Source organism: Cavia porcellus, unplaced genomic scaffold (genome assembly GCF_034190915.1).
Source record: "Cavia porcellus strain 051 isolate PalLab524CR breed Dunkin Hartley unplaced genomic scaffold, mCavPor4.1 scaffold_21, whole genome shotgun sequence".
Taxonomy (NCBI): domain Eukaryota; kingdom Metazoa; phylum Chordata; class Mammalia; order Rodentia; family Caviidae; genus Cavia; species Cavia porcellus.
The window spans coordinates 59,775,048-59,790,683 of NW_026947504.1; positions in this window are offsets into that span (position 1 = coordinate 59,775,048).

Consider the following 15,636-nt stretch of genomic DNA (forward strand, 5'->3'; position numbering starts at 1 on the left):
TGGGTTCCTGTTTACATTTAGATTTCCTTAGCCAAGATTTGTTCCATGTGTGCATAGAAAGAACTGCAGGTTGAACAATGCCTGAACGACCTTGGTTGAAAAGGAAATAATTCCTGACCATATCCAGCTCACATGCAATTGACCTATAATATTTTGGTTCTTTTAAAAAAATTTTTAAACAAGGTATTATTAACAATGTAAATAGAATTTTCTCAAAAAATACAGTTTAACTGGCTCCCTTAAAAAAAAAAAAGAGGGAAAACCCAACTCTGGGACCATGCTCCCAAGGTCACAATCATATAAGACTGGTGGCCTGAACGGCAGGTACTGTTGATGGGTTGGTTGACTGATGGGATTCAAATCCCATCTTTGATCCTTGTAGATAATGGTGATCATAAACTTAACTCAGTTTTTGTTATATGTTTAAAAACAGTGTAAGTTAAACTATTTATTTTAGTATAATTTTATGTACTTTTTGAAACAGTGCTAGCACATAACAATCATTTAATAAATATTGACTGCTGCCATGGCATCCCAACCACACAGATACCTTTGCTATATTTCTTATCTTCCAGGTTCCGTGAGCATAACTGCTAGTCTAGATAGTTCCACTAAATGCCTTTGGCAATTGTGACGTGTTAAATCACTAGGTGTAGACTAGCTCAAGTCTATATCATTTCCTGAGTGGATTTGGCCCCACGGCCAGGGTGACACATGAGCTTCTTCCCTGTCCTGCCAGACCTCATCATGAAACTCAAGAGCAGGCCAAAGGACGCACAGCCAAGCCAAGTGTCAGGTTTTCTAATTGGAGGTTTCCGGACAGAAGAAATTTAGTTCCCTGGTTGCTTAAGTGTGTCTCATCTGCTTTCTAGCATCAAATCTTACCCATCACCTGTCTCTCCCAGTCTTCCCACAGATACAAGAAGAAAATCTTTAGTGTAATCCAGCTGGCAAGTCAGCTAGAGAACAGAAATTCTTAGGAAAAACAAGAGATACTTTCCTCACAGAAAATTGTTACTAATAAACCAATTTCTGCTGCTAAGCAACCCTGATGATGATTCGTTCACAAAAAAAAAAAAAAAAAAAAGCCCTTGGTTGTCTCAGGAGTAGATGAGAGTTCTTGTGAGTTAGAAGGCATCAGAGAAAGTTTTAGTCAGGATTTATATGAAGGTAAATATTGCATAAGGAGCAAAAAAGGGGAGGCATGTCTAGCTTGTGTTGTATGATGAGTATTTTACTCATGCTTTGGGATTTGCTGTATGTTTGGGGAGTTACCCGTAAAGAGCTGGATTGTTCATTCATTGCCGAGTAGATGGAACCACAGCAAATGGAATATCATCTTCCTGGTTCACTTGAGAAAACTAGTAATTAAAAATTGTGGTTGGAGTACAGTGGAACTTTTTAGAAATAAGAAAGAGCTTTGCAGGCAGATTAGATGTTGCAACTGTCAAATCCCACAGCACAGTCATTATGCTAAGAAGATGAAATAAACTGTGAGCCAGCCAATAAGAACAGCTGGAGGGTGGGATCATTTCTCCTTGCCCTTGTCTCCCGAATGGCTCAGCCCCTCAATTCCTTTAACCAAATTTTACATACTGGGATACACCTCTTATTGCTGAAAGCATGGAAAATCCTTTGTGTAATTTCTTAGACCTCTAAATATATGTTTCCCCTAACAAGCAAACGTGGTTATTTCAACAAAGTCAATCAGCTGACTCAAAGGACAGTATTTAAGAGTGGACTTCCCAGAATATTCGTCCCAGTGTTTTCTTTTAACTTTTTCATCACTGTCCTTTTGATGCTTAGTTTAATCGAAAGCATCAATCTGTGTTTACATTAGTCTACTAATTTGTTGAAACTCGTACTGTACTTTAAAGTGTAAGTAAAGCAGGAGGATAAAACTGTAAAAACTAGGAAGCACTGCTGTTTGGGCTAGTTTTGGTCACCTTTGGCTATTTATTCTCTTTTCCTTGTTCCTAGTCTTCAAAAACATCACGAAGATGTAAGGCTTTGCATACCAAATCTGCTAGTGTCTCTTCTCTGGGCAGTTTGCTCTCAGCTTTTGCTTCCTCATTTCTGGACTACTGAGTAGACTCTCAAGTAGAAAGAGAACAATTGTGAGGTTTAAAAGCATGATCCTTCCTCCTCAGCTCCCCCACATTTTCCCTCCTCTTGGAGGGGAACAACATGCTCAAAGCCGTAATATGAACTGAATCAAAATAACTCTGTGTTGATGTCAGGTTCGTTGCCTAGGAAACCATTGAACTACATTTCTCAAGGTTTCCATCCATAAAAGCAAAGCGTATGATGCCTTGCTTTTTGCTATGACTCAGGAATGTGTTGGAAAGATTTATGAACAACGTTTTCTGCGTGATGCTGGAGAGAGTGAAAGAGGAGCCTATGTGTGTTCATTGTGTGTGTTCATTGTGAGGAAAGGTCATTTGAAGACAACAGCCACCCCTTGGAAGAAAAAAAATGGAAATTGTTTCTTTCTGGAACAGTGAAAAAAATCTCCTTCTGTTCACCCCAAACTACATGGGTGGGGTCAGCAGAAGAAAGGAAACATACATAGCAATGAAGGGTGCCAAAGTGATGATAATGAGAAGAGGGTGAAGTTACCCCAGAATCCAGCACCCATAATCCCTATCGGGAAGCTGAATTCACTCTCTTGGAAAGTGCAAACTACAAAACACTTTCTTCAGGTGTATTAGCTAGCTTTGCCATTGCTGAGACACAGTATCCAAGATGCATAATTTAAAAGAAGAAAGGTTTAATTTGGCTCATACTTTCAGGAGATGCAGTACATGATCAGCAGGCTCCAAGCCACAGACATTATGGCAGAAGGACATGGCAGAGCAAAGTGGCTTACTTCACAGCAGCTAGAAACAGCAGAACAGAGCCAAGAAGGACCATACACAGTATCAAGGCCACACTTCCATGACCCATCCAGACACATGCAAAAGGAGCTTCACTTGCCTGCTAGATGTTTATTAATCCAATAAAGTAGTCATATCAGGATTAATGGTTACAATAGATAACCTCTGCTTTGGAAATATTCTATGTCTTGGAATAATATGTTAGTTGCATGGGTTTATACAGATTCCAACATCCATCAGAGTATATACCTAATATAGTATATTTTTTCTTACTTAAATGTTAATCTTTGTATCCATCCAATCTTATTTTAATCAATGATTTCCTTCCTGTGCCCATGGAATTATGCTCCAACTACCAATTTTTCTAAGAGTTCTCATATTTATATTCAATAGGGTTAATGTGTGCAAATATGGGTAATCATGTACATCATAACCATAGAGGCAGTCAGGCTGAAACTGGTTTTATTTGTCATTTTCTAGTAACTGTTATCTCCGCAGATTTGTGAGGCATCTATCATCATTCAAATGTCAAGCGTCTTTATAATTACAAAAAATAAAAGTAAATTGTGTGCATCAGACTTTTAGGGTTAAGTATATTTTACTGCTTTTGGACTCATTGAATATTGGTAAAATCATGTATAGAAACGTGACAAGTGTATCCGAATATTGGCTTACCTAAGAAATCCTATATTTTTACTAAGCCTAATAATAGTGTTTATGATACATGTGATTTAGATTTTGGAAAGGAGTAGATAGCAATAATTAGTACTGAATTCATGAACCAGTTGTCTAGTATGCAGTTGTGGCATAAAAATTTAGCATTTTTTGATCTAGACTCCATGTATACTAAGAACGATGTCTGAAAGCAGATAAAAGCTTTGTCTTTGATAAAGAAATACCACACTGTTCACATCTATAATCCCATCACCCTGGGAACCTCAGGGAAAGAGATTGGAAATTCAATCCAAGTCCAGCCAATTAAACAATTTAGTGAGATTTCATCTCAAAATAAAAAAGGGCTTGGGATGTAGTTCACTGCAAAGGCCCTGGGTGTTTAATTCCCAGTACAGAGAGGGAGTGGATATTATACTTGTTCACACTTTCTTGTGAAATTCAGGTTTGTGTGTTTTCTTCCTAATAGGAATGTCAAATAAACAAAGAAATAACGTATTTGAGAATGATCAGTAAATATAACCCAATTAATTTATTTCCTGTCAGTTGAATGTTCTTGTCCATATTAGCTCAGGCTTGGCCTTTAATGACAGCAAGGTGTAATCATCAGGATAATTTCTTCAACATTGTTATAGCTTGGGTCACTGAGACTCTGAGATTGCAAACAGGAAGTTTTATAACAATTGCTCAAGTCCTATGCAATCCAAATCGTTTGTCAGGGACCTAATCCAGTCTCAAAAGACCTGAACAAATCGCTCAAGAAAGATATTACTCTATTCATGAGGGTGGGTCCCCTATGACTTAATCATCTCTTAAAGGTCCCATCAACTCTCAATACTATTACATTGGCAGTCAAAGGTCAACATGAGTTTTCATGGGGCCAGACCATATCAGTGCCCTTCGTGTCTTCTCCCAGAGCAGCAGGGCAAACAACTGAGCACAGCTGGGCAAACAAGTGTTGGGAAGCTTGGGGATGGGGCAGAGAAGGGAATGTTAGTGTTCCACTGGCCCACCAAGCCAACACCAGTGTACACCAGAGGCTCTACTTGTAATACTCGTCCCCTGGACTGTGCAAGCAACGGGAGGAATCAGACATCCTGCTTAACGACTTTCAGAGTCTAAACTAAAAGGATTCAGAACTACAGGGACCACCATGTAGAAAAAGCCACTATGTATGATCCTACCTCATGTTTATTAGCAGTTGATGGAATGATCATGGGATGTGGGCTCAGATACACCTGCAGTCAAGTCCCTAGTCTTTAATCTAAAGCTATAGAATGGAGGTGAAGGGCAGAATCTTCACCTCTTCAAGACAACTTCTGGAACTTGAACCTAAGATTTCTCCACTTTCTAGCTGTGTGATATTGTGGGTATTATTTAACCACTGTGTCTCAGTTTTCTCATCTGTGAAGTGGAAATACTAATTCTTTCTTCACTGAGCTATTGGGAGGATTGAATTAATAATTGTAAACTTAGAATAGAGCATGATATGTGAAAGGTACATGACATATAAAAGGTATATGCTAATAAATCATTCTGAGCCTCTGTATTCTTATCAGAGAAAATGGATGTATGTGGACTCTCTTGGTCAATTAGCTCATATATAGAACACTATTAATTTTTGTTATTACATTTAGTTATTAATGCTTCTCTGATCAAGTGGAAGATGCTTTTCTGAATGAATTTAAATATTAAAAGGCTTCCTGTGATCTCTCGTGCGGATGCTGGAAGAACAGGAGATGCTTCCATGCGGTCCCAGGGCATCCACTTCCCTTGTGCTTTTTCCCCAAAACTCAGAAAACCTCCATGGACCTAAACTTAATTCATACCCATTTTTCTTCCAGATAAGCCAATGAAGTATACTTAGTTTCCTGGACCTACCCCACAAAGTACCACAAGTCTGGTGACTTGAAAAAACAAGAATGCAGCCAGGCATGGTTGTGCAAGCCTGTGATCTCCACACTCAGGGAAACTGCAAGTTTGAGCCCAGTCTGAGCAGTTTAGCCACTTATTGAGACCCTGTCTCCAAAAGGAGGGTGCAGAGATATAGCTTAGTGGTAGAATCCCCCTGGGATTGATCTCCAATACTGAAAAAACAAAACCAACACCAAAAAACTAGAAATGTGTTCTGGATACAGAAATCTGTAATCTGTCCGCAGGGCCAACCTGTCTGAAGGCTCTCAGAGAGCATCGTGCCTTGCCCTCCTCCAGCTTCTGGTGGCCCCAGGCATTGCTTGACTTTTGGAAGCATAACTCCAGTCTGTTTTTGTCTTTACATGGCCTTTCCTGCTCTGTGTGCTTTTGTCCTGAATCTCCCTGTGCTTTTTCCTTTTAAGGACATCTGCCACTTGATTTAGGATCAACTCTAAATTCTGGGGATTCTCATTTCAAGATCCTTACCTTAGTAAGATTGGAAAAGATACTTTTTCCAAACAGGTTTATATGCACAGCTTCCAGAGATAGAACATGGTGGTATCACTTGGGGCCAACTATTTAACCCACTCTAGGGTTCTCACTGGGTCTATAGAGAATGCATCCTTTTCCCTTGTTTGGACCTATCCACATCTCCATTTCCCCCCCCCCCCACTTTTACTCAAACACTTGCTCCAGTCTTGTCCATCCATCCCCCTGAGATTTGTTGGTCATACCACGGGAGCAGCCAGACATCGTGTCCAAGCCATCTGTCCCTTCCTGGCTCCACTCCGGCTCATGTCTGTACCCGCTTCCTGCCCGGGAACTTGCTGTGGGCTGCACACTGGGAACTTGAGATTTACTCCTCTGAATGCTAATTTGTTTGGCCCTTTCAGCTTCCTTGCAGAGAGCCAGAAGAATCAGATGTTACCCTGGGGTTGGCAATGCTACCTTGCCCTGCCTGAGTCTTCACCAGGATTGTCGTGGGCACACAGCAGGTTTCATAGATGGAGTGTGTTAAAACAGGAGACTGGTAAACTAGAACCAGGAGAGTTAGTGGATCCAGGTTGGAGCAGGAATTATGTTCATAGTTGGTTCAAGCAAATAGGCTCAGAGAAGGAATCTGTGTCAGAAGCTTGGCAGACTGGCAGGAAACATAGTCCTGGTGAATAAATGAAAATGGAGTCTTGCCCTGCATCTGCACAAGCCAGTTCTGGGTTCCTCTAGGTCTGACTAGGACGGATCTATGACATGTGGCTTACCATGGATTGCAAGGATCACCTAACTTTAGCATAAATTTATCAAAGATTCACTATGTACCAGGATCTAGGGAGACAGAGATAAGATAATACTTGTCTAAAGTAAATGAAACCAACAGTGGATGCATACATACATCAAACTAATTGTGAGAAACGTGATAGTTCTATGTACATAGCATTAAAGGAGGTCTACAGAGAGAAGAATAACTCAGTCAGCCTTGGGCTAGGAAATGGGTCATGACGGAACACGAGGAAGTAATGCTTGAGCTGGATCTGGAAGAACTAAATGCAGTAAGTTGAAAGAACAATCCGAGAGGTGACCTGTTCAGCTGACCACCCAGAGCTTCCCCTGCCTGCCCCTTTTTTTCCTTCTTTTTTTAAAATCTCAGCCATACCCCAGACCTCAGGTGGAAAGCACGTTTGTATAGAACATTTTTTAAACAAGCAATAAAAAAACAGATATTAAACATATCTTACCTCAGGTGTAAAACCAGGTAGAAAGGACTCCATTTGTGAGAACTGGTTTGGTAGATATAAACTGAGTATCAGGGGATACAGCGATTATTAGAGGTAATGAGTACCTTATTCAATAAAGTAAAAACTTCAGGATGTCCACCCATCCCAGTGATTCCTCACTCTTGAGCATATTATGTGACATATTCAGATATATATTACTAAAATGCTTTTCATTTATTTTGCATGTAATATTGTTGTGTCTCAAACCCCAAGAATGCAGGAATGATTTCACTCTCTGGTAGAGATGAGACAGTAATGGCTCATGGATCCTTATACCATATGTTTCTGTACTTAAGTGAATATTTCTTTGACTTTTCTTGGGAATGTCTTCCAACCCAACATCTTTATAATGTCAGTGATGTGTTTATAATTGAAAACAGTACATTTTCATGTAGTATTGATTCTATCTAATTATTATTAGGATATACTTAAGTAACTTAACCGAATAAGGTTTACATGTACCCTTTAAATAAGTCCCTGCAAAGATGGATACACTATTCACACATATATACATGTATGTGTGTCAGCTTTGAATGTAAAGTTTAAAAAACTTTAGAACCAAAACATTAACCTCATGAACATAAAAGGAGCCAGACACAGAAGCTTGCATGTTGTCTGAATCCATTTATAGTTCGAAAAGATAAGATTACAAGGAGAAAAGATTAGTGGTTATCATCAGCTGGGAGGGTGAAGGGGATTATCTGCAAATGAGTAGAAGGAAATTTGGGGATGACAGAAATGTTGTGTACGATGAATGCGATGGTTAGTTACATGACTGAATGTACCTGTAAACATTCAGCCAACTGCACAATCTCAGGGTGAGTTTCATTTGATATAATTATATTGCCATAAACCTAACTTTAAGAAAAGTTAAGCTACTTCAGGCTTCCTTCTAAGGTGAATTCCCTGTTGCATCCCTTCTTTCCTAGCTGCTTTTGGGATGAAGAGTTTGAGTATTGCCCATCTAATGTCTAACGTCTCTTCTCTCTGAAAAAGAACGATTCTGAGTAAAATGAACCTCAAGATCCAGTAATTTAGAGTAATCATTTCAGGAGTAAGAAGTATATAGGTCACTTTTAAATATATAAACACCAACATAGCTCAACATAGAGGTATATGATTATTTTAGAGGTATATAATTATTTTAGAGGTACATGATTATTTTCCAGTATTTCTAAATTTTTTATTTTTATTTTTAATATTTACTTTTGAAATGTTTGCATGCTACCATGTACCAAAAAGACGTACGTATCGGTTTGCTAAGGCTGCTACGATCTAGTCCCATGAGCTGGGTGGCTTAAAACACAGAAGTTTCACGGTTTTGGAGGCCAGAAGTCTGAGATCAAGATTTTGTCTTAGGCCCCTCTCTTTGGCTTGTGGGTGATCGCCTTCTCCCTATATCCCACATGGTCTTCTTTCTGTGTATTTGGGTCCTGAGCTTCTTTTTTAAGACCACCAGTCAACTGGGTTAGAACCCACCTTAATGACTTTAATTCAGGCACCTCCTTAAAGCTGTATCAGTCTGAAGCCAAAATGCAGTCATATTCTCAGATACTGGTGGTTAGGATTTCAAGATAGGAATTAGGTGTGAGGTACAAAATTCAAGTCATAGGCTGGGGATTTAGCTCAATGGCATAAGCACCTGCCTCGCAAGCAAGCACAAGGTTGTGAGTTCAATCTCCGGTACCTCAAAAAAAGAAAAAAAAAAAAAGCTGGAAAAAAAATTCAAGTCACACTGTTCTGTTCCCTACTCTTTCTTCCTCTACTGTGTGTGCTTTTTATTCCGCGTGCTCTCCACATTGTCTCTCCAGAGATATAACATTTTCTGTCTTTTTCACCATGGTGTATTGGTCAAACATATGCAAAAGGCGGAAGGAACTGATTCACTAAAAAACCAGAAAGATGCCATGAAAAGCATGTGGATCTGCATATACAAAGCACTTAATGTTTTTGTTTATTTCTTTGATTTGGTGTATTCCTTCAAAAGGTTATATAGGGCAGCTTTGAACATTGAAAATACATCAGGAACATATCCAATATGTCAATAGAAGCTTAAAATTGCCCATGACACACCCAGTTTATTTTATTTTATTTTATTTTAAAGAGGACAAGAGAAAACAATGAAACAAAGTAAATCAGAACAGGAAAATGCAAGCAATACAGCACTTCACAACAAAACAAATGGACAACAGTAGCTAACATGTCTCTTTTCTTTGAAATAGTTGAGCATGCCTTCACACACAATAATATCAAACATAACAATATAGTAAAAAAAATTCAAAAGAATGAAAGCATTACAGGACTTCAAAACCAAATAATGGGAAATGAACAACGGCTGCTATAATACCTCATTTTCCTCAAAAAATTTGTCTATAACATTACACATAATAAAATCAAATAAAACACAATAGGATAGACCAACCAAAACAGAAGAACAAAAGCATGGTAGGACTTCAAAACAAGATGATAGTAAATCAGCAATACATACCATAATGTCTTGCTTTCTTCAAAATAGCATTCATACCATCTCACATAATAAAATCAAACAAAACAAATAAAAAAAAACCAAAATCAGACCAATGAATGAAAGCATTATATAAGACTTCAAAACAATATAATAGGAAACCATGAATAGCATAATATTTCTCATTATATTCAAAATAGCTGCCCTTACCATCTGAAAGCATAAAATCTAACAAAAGACAGAAAAAAGCCAAACCTAATAAAATTGAACACACCCAGTCTTATACTTACCACTACCACATCTACAAATGGATAAAGCACAGAGAGCTAGCAACTGTGCAGCCGGCAACAGTTGTCCAAATTTAACCCCAGGTTCGATAGCTAGCTCGTATAAATAAATGTAATACAGGTATGTACAAGAATTTGTTGGGCCAGGTATGGTGTTGCATGCCTATAATTCTAGTACTCAGGAGGCCGAGGCAGGAGGATTGCTGCAAGTTTAAGGCCAGCCTGGGCTATGAAGTGAGTCAAGGACAGCCTGAAGTGCATAGTGAAAACTGTGTCTCAAAGAGACCAAAAAAAAAAAAATGTCACTTATAATCCCAGCATTCAGGGGGCTGAGGCAAGAGGATCACTGTGAGTTCAAAGGAAGCCGGGGCTACAAGGTGCATCCAAATCATTCTGAAATGCATATCAAAACCCTATCTCAAAAAGACAAAAAAAATTTTTGTCTCTGAGCAACATAATCTTTTCAAGCTGAAAAAAAAATTAAAAAAACAGTCTCTTCCTATTGAAAAATCTGATTCAACTTCTAATAGAAGAAGCATCAACTGGTTCTGCTTCCTCTACAGCAGGACAGTATTCCCTGCAAGACCTGAGAGGATTATGGCAAGTGGCTGCTCCAGGGTTTGCATGGTCTCACAGAGAAGCAAACTGAAGTATTTATATTTCCAGTTGTATGCATGAAGACAGTGGCAGATGATACTTTTAGGTTCCACTTTTGAGAAAACAAAATACTGAGAAGTCCTTTGCAATTGATTTGCAATTTGACAGTTGAGCATAGTAGGATGGCAGAGCCACATAGCTCCAGGAATGAAAACTGGGTTTGGAGCCTCAAGATAAGAGATTATGATCTCCCAGGGCACAAAAGTCCTTTGCAATTAGAAGTGATGAACTTACCAGGGGCGGATGAAACACACAGATGAAGATCAGAATGGTGAACCGGTGAAGGGCACTAGATAAAAAGAAAGGAAGGAACAATTCCATTTAGAGCATCACTCACTGTAAGAAAAGAAATGGACCAGTAATGGTGGTGCAGGCCACCCTGTATGGAATGCCTAATCTATGAAAGACCCATAACCATACTTTGCATATCATGGGCTCAACCTTGGAACAGCACTGCCATTTGCTCTCATCATCCATGCCTTACACATGCGAATAAAGAAGGTCTATAAGACACTGTAAATGACATTTAGGATCCAAGCACCAATTTTTCCTGATACCCTCTCCTGTTCTCTTTCACAATCAATTATAATGATCCTACTCTGTGGTTAAAGTGAGTGTAAGCCATAATTCATCATATGGAGTTCACAGAATGAACTCTGTATAAACTAAACTTAGTTTGTTTTAAGTGGATTTCAGCTCTCCCAAGTTATTTATTTTTAATTGTCTTCATAAAATTCAAAGAAAATCTGTTACGTAGAACCTGTTAAGAGGAGGATACTTCCAGCAAGGGAACACAGTTGACTCTTACCACCTCAACTAGCTTTGTTGAACCATGCAGCCCCTTTATTCAGAGGTTCTAGGAAGACACCCTTCTGCCCTAGCAGAAGTAGCAGTGGTAAAGCTACAATCTCTCCCCACATGAACTTACTTTCTAATAGGAGATGGGACAGATCAAGTTTTCCTACTGCCAGGTGCATTTTATTGTATTATCTGCAGAGGGGTTGCCATAATGCTTGCTGCAGCTTGGGAAGGCCATTAGGAACAAATGGGAAGAGTCTAGAAGGAAGAAGCTCCTGATGAAGGAAAGTGAATAGAATAAGCACATCCAGCCACAGCCACAACGACAGAGATGAGTGCCATTGCCCTAGATGGTGAGCACTCAGGCATGAGCAGGCACAGTGAAGGTGGCTGGTGATCCTTGGGCTGGATAGTGTTCAAAACATTCAGGCAGGCCTGGGGTACCTACTTTTAAGTTCCCACAGCTGTGATTCAGACCAGGTATTTTCTCCAAAGGAGACAAGGACAAGCTATTTGATCAGAAAGGAAAGTAAGAATGACCCATTATAGAAGAAGAGCTAGACAGCTCTCCTTAATTGCAAAGCAATTGCTTCAGCGTTAGTTAAACCAAGCCTTGTCTCTATGTACTGACATGTACAGAGCTGGCTAACCTATTTCCTTCTCCCCTCAACTGACTCTAAGCAATGTGAATATGGCTAGCTGAGGTACCGATATGTAATCTTTGAAGCCAACCAACAGTTTCTTGTTTCCTCGTGTGATGTCTCCCATTAAACAGTTGAGCATAGTAGGATGCAGAGCCACATAGCTCCAGGAATGAAAACTGGGTTTGGAGCCTCAAGATGAGAGATTATGACTTCCCAGGGCACAACAGTTTGCATATCAGAAACTAAAGTAACAGCCTCCTAACCATTTAGATCTACCCTAATTTAGCTACACAGGTTGGTCTTTCTGCATCCTCTTCTCTCTGCATATTGCACAGGTGCTTTCTGGCCTCCTAGCTAACCCTAGCGCACAGAGTCATGTAATTCCCACCATACTCACTATCACTCATCCTTGAGCCACTCCCTTCTTTACAAGTTAATAAATGCTGGGTGATGCCTTGGATCAAGGCCTCTGTTCTGTGAATCCTCACCTGGACTGGACTCAGGATCCCTTGGCTTCCTGTAACTATAAATATGTCATAACATTTTTATTCTCACCACTGTACTAGAGGTGCTAGATTAAAATTAATTCATGGGAATTCCAAAAATCATTCAATAAGATTACAAATATAATCTTCCTGCACCTTGAGGGAGAATGGGAAAAACTATTACAATACTTGGATTACAATAACTGGTGATCATTATACCTGCAGTCCTAGGGAAAAGGATCTTACCTACCTGGCCCTGCTTTTCTCTTAATCTCATACCTTTGCTGTCATAAATCCTCTGAATCATGCAGTTTACGACCCAACCAGCAACCTTGCATTTTAGAGCCAGTCTCCACCACTGAGGGAGGTGAGTATCAGACCATTTCAAAAACCAGTCCCAGTCCAAACCTACTGTGCGCATTTTGGACCCTCCCATTTGGTGCCTTCTCTCATCCGAACCAGCTGGAACCTCCTACCCAGCCTCCTTGCCTCCAGTGTACCCACCACAGTCCATTCTAAACTACCAGTTGTATGATCTTTCTAAGAAATAAGCCAAGCCCATCACTCCCCTGATTCCTAATGCCAGAGGAATGGTTCTGACTGGAAGCTCTTTCAAACCCACACATCCAGGAGCAAAGTTGCGTATTTATATCATGTGGCAGAGACAGGATTGACAAATATTGCAGGTATGGCCCTGTGTATTCCAACTTCTTTGAAGTTAGGTTGAGATATGTGACAAGTTTCCACTCAGTGGTACAACATGTTATATCTCATGCTTGTCGATGGCTCTGCTTGGAAGTTATAGAGGTTGGATGACTTTTTGAAAGGGTCATAGATAATTACAGTATTGGGGGAAATTTTTAAAAATGTATGAATATGTGTTTAAAGGGAAAGTTATTAAAAGGAAGTCCCTGAGAGTGGGATACCACTGAACTACTAGGTTACAAACTAAAATCCAAACACGAAGCTTACATCAAAGCAAAGGAATTGCAAAGGCCTTTCTGGTTTTACCTAGTGGCTCTTAACTGCCTTGTACCTTGCCAACCTGAACCTCCATTCATCATCCCCCAATTTCACTCTGCATTTCCTTGTGGTCCTTGCAAATGTTAGTCCCTGAGCCCCAACATTCCAAGTCTTCTTCATCCTGGAAGACCAGATGAAATGTTACCTTCCCTACTGAGCTCCCATGGGTCTCAGTTACAGTCTTCATCATAGCACCTCTTCCATGATATCCGCCTTTTATCTATGTGTCTACTTACTCACATGAGCTTTTCCCATGAAGGTGGTGTCTCTTTCTGTCTCTGTATTCCCTAAGCCTAGGATACGATCGGGCTCCCAGGAGATGAGCAGTCTCCTTAAAGTCATCCTTCCAGGCTTCAAGGTTTGGCCACACATGGCAACCAATAAACCATTTCACCAAGTGGTTTCCTTGTCTTCTTTCCAGTCTGTGAAAACTGTCAAGGCCCTTGCACTGTGGCTGCTCCTGCCCAGAAATCTCTCCCCTTGACCTCATGCTGTTCGCTTCCTCCCAGTTCCATTCTTCTTCCTCTCTCCTTCCTCTGCTTCATGTCTTCATTACACGTATCATCTGGCAAGGTTTTCTTTTGCATTTGATGTTTGTTCTGTTTATTGTGTTTCTTTCTGGGAGAATCTGCGCTCTGGAAGGCCTTGTCTTATTCACTGCGCAAGACCAATTTCTGACACATTAACAAGTACTCAAAACAAAACAAAAAATTCTGCATGAAGAAATACATGCATGTTTAAAAAAAAAGAAAAAGAAATATATGCATGCATACATGCATATGCTAACTAAGGAAATCAGGAAGCTGGCCTTATGTTCTCAGGGATCCGCATCATAAAACCATCAATCATGAGAGTGAGCAAGTGGTTTAGGTTTACTCTAGTTCAGTGTTAACACTAAACGAAACGTAGGTGGAGTCTGAGACAATGGAGTGTCTTATCCACTCTGTGCAGGAGCCAAGAACCTCTGTAACCCCTGGGCCTTGACTCCTAGCACAATGTCTGGTGCGTGGTAAGCACTCAGTTAATTACTGAGTGTTAAATTAAAATACATAAAGACTGGACAAAGTTTGGTGTTTGTGCATATTTCTGCACTGAACTAACCTGGGCTTGAAAGACATGAGGGGTGTCAAGAGAGTCACTTGAGAAAGCAGCAGTGTGGTAGCTGGCAGTCAGATTCTCCTCCACACATGCCCATGCTGAGTTCAGTCACATTAGCCACCCAGCTGCTCGACTCCAAGAATGGGCATCCCCAACTCTGTGGAGAGCTGGTACTATTTACCAGTCACTAAAAGGATGTTAAATGCTTCTGGCCAAGTAACATTGAGAGAAAAACAAAGACAATATCAATTTGGTGTGGTAGGCAGTAATGGGGGGATTTGGAACCAAAGCTCTTCTCTCCTCAGCTTTGCACTCTGGACCAGCTTCTGAGGTTGTCTAGACATTTACATGTATGGGAGACAACCCCAGTGACTCCCCTTGAATGCAAAACAATTACTGTAACTTTGATTATTTGGAGACTCATTTCCTTATACTGATATGCAGAGAGCTGGCTACGATATTTCCTTCTCTCTTCAACTGGCTCTAAGCATTGCAAATAAGACTAGCCGAGGTGCTGGTATGTAATCTCTAAAGCTGTGTCTCCTGTTTCCTCCATAGTGTTCTCCGTAGAGGATATGAGCACGGTGGGATGTTAGAGCCAACAGCTCTGGAATGTCAGCTGTGTACAAGCCTCAAAGTAAAGAGGCTATGACTCCCCAGGGCACAAGAGTTTGCCTATCGGAAACTGAAGCAACAGCCTCCCAAAGCAATTCAGTTGCTACCTTAATTAGATTATGTGAATTGATCCTTCTGCATATCTTCATCTCTGCAATTTACAGAGATGCCAGCTCAAGTTACTCATGTAATTCCCACCATCCTCACTATCACTCATCCCCAATCCACTCCCCTTCTTCACAAGACAATAAATGCTGGGAGAGGCCTAGGATCAAGGACTTTGTCCTCATGTCCTCATGAGGATTGGGCTTAGGACCCCTTGGCTGCCCTT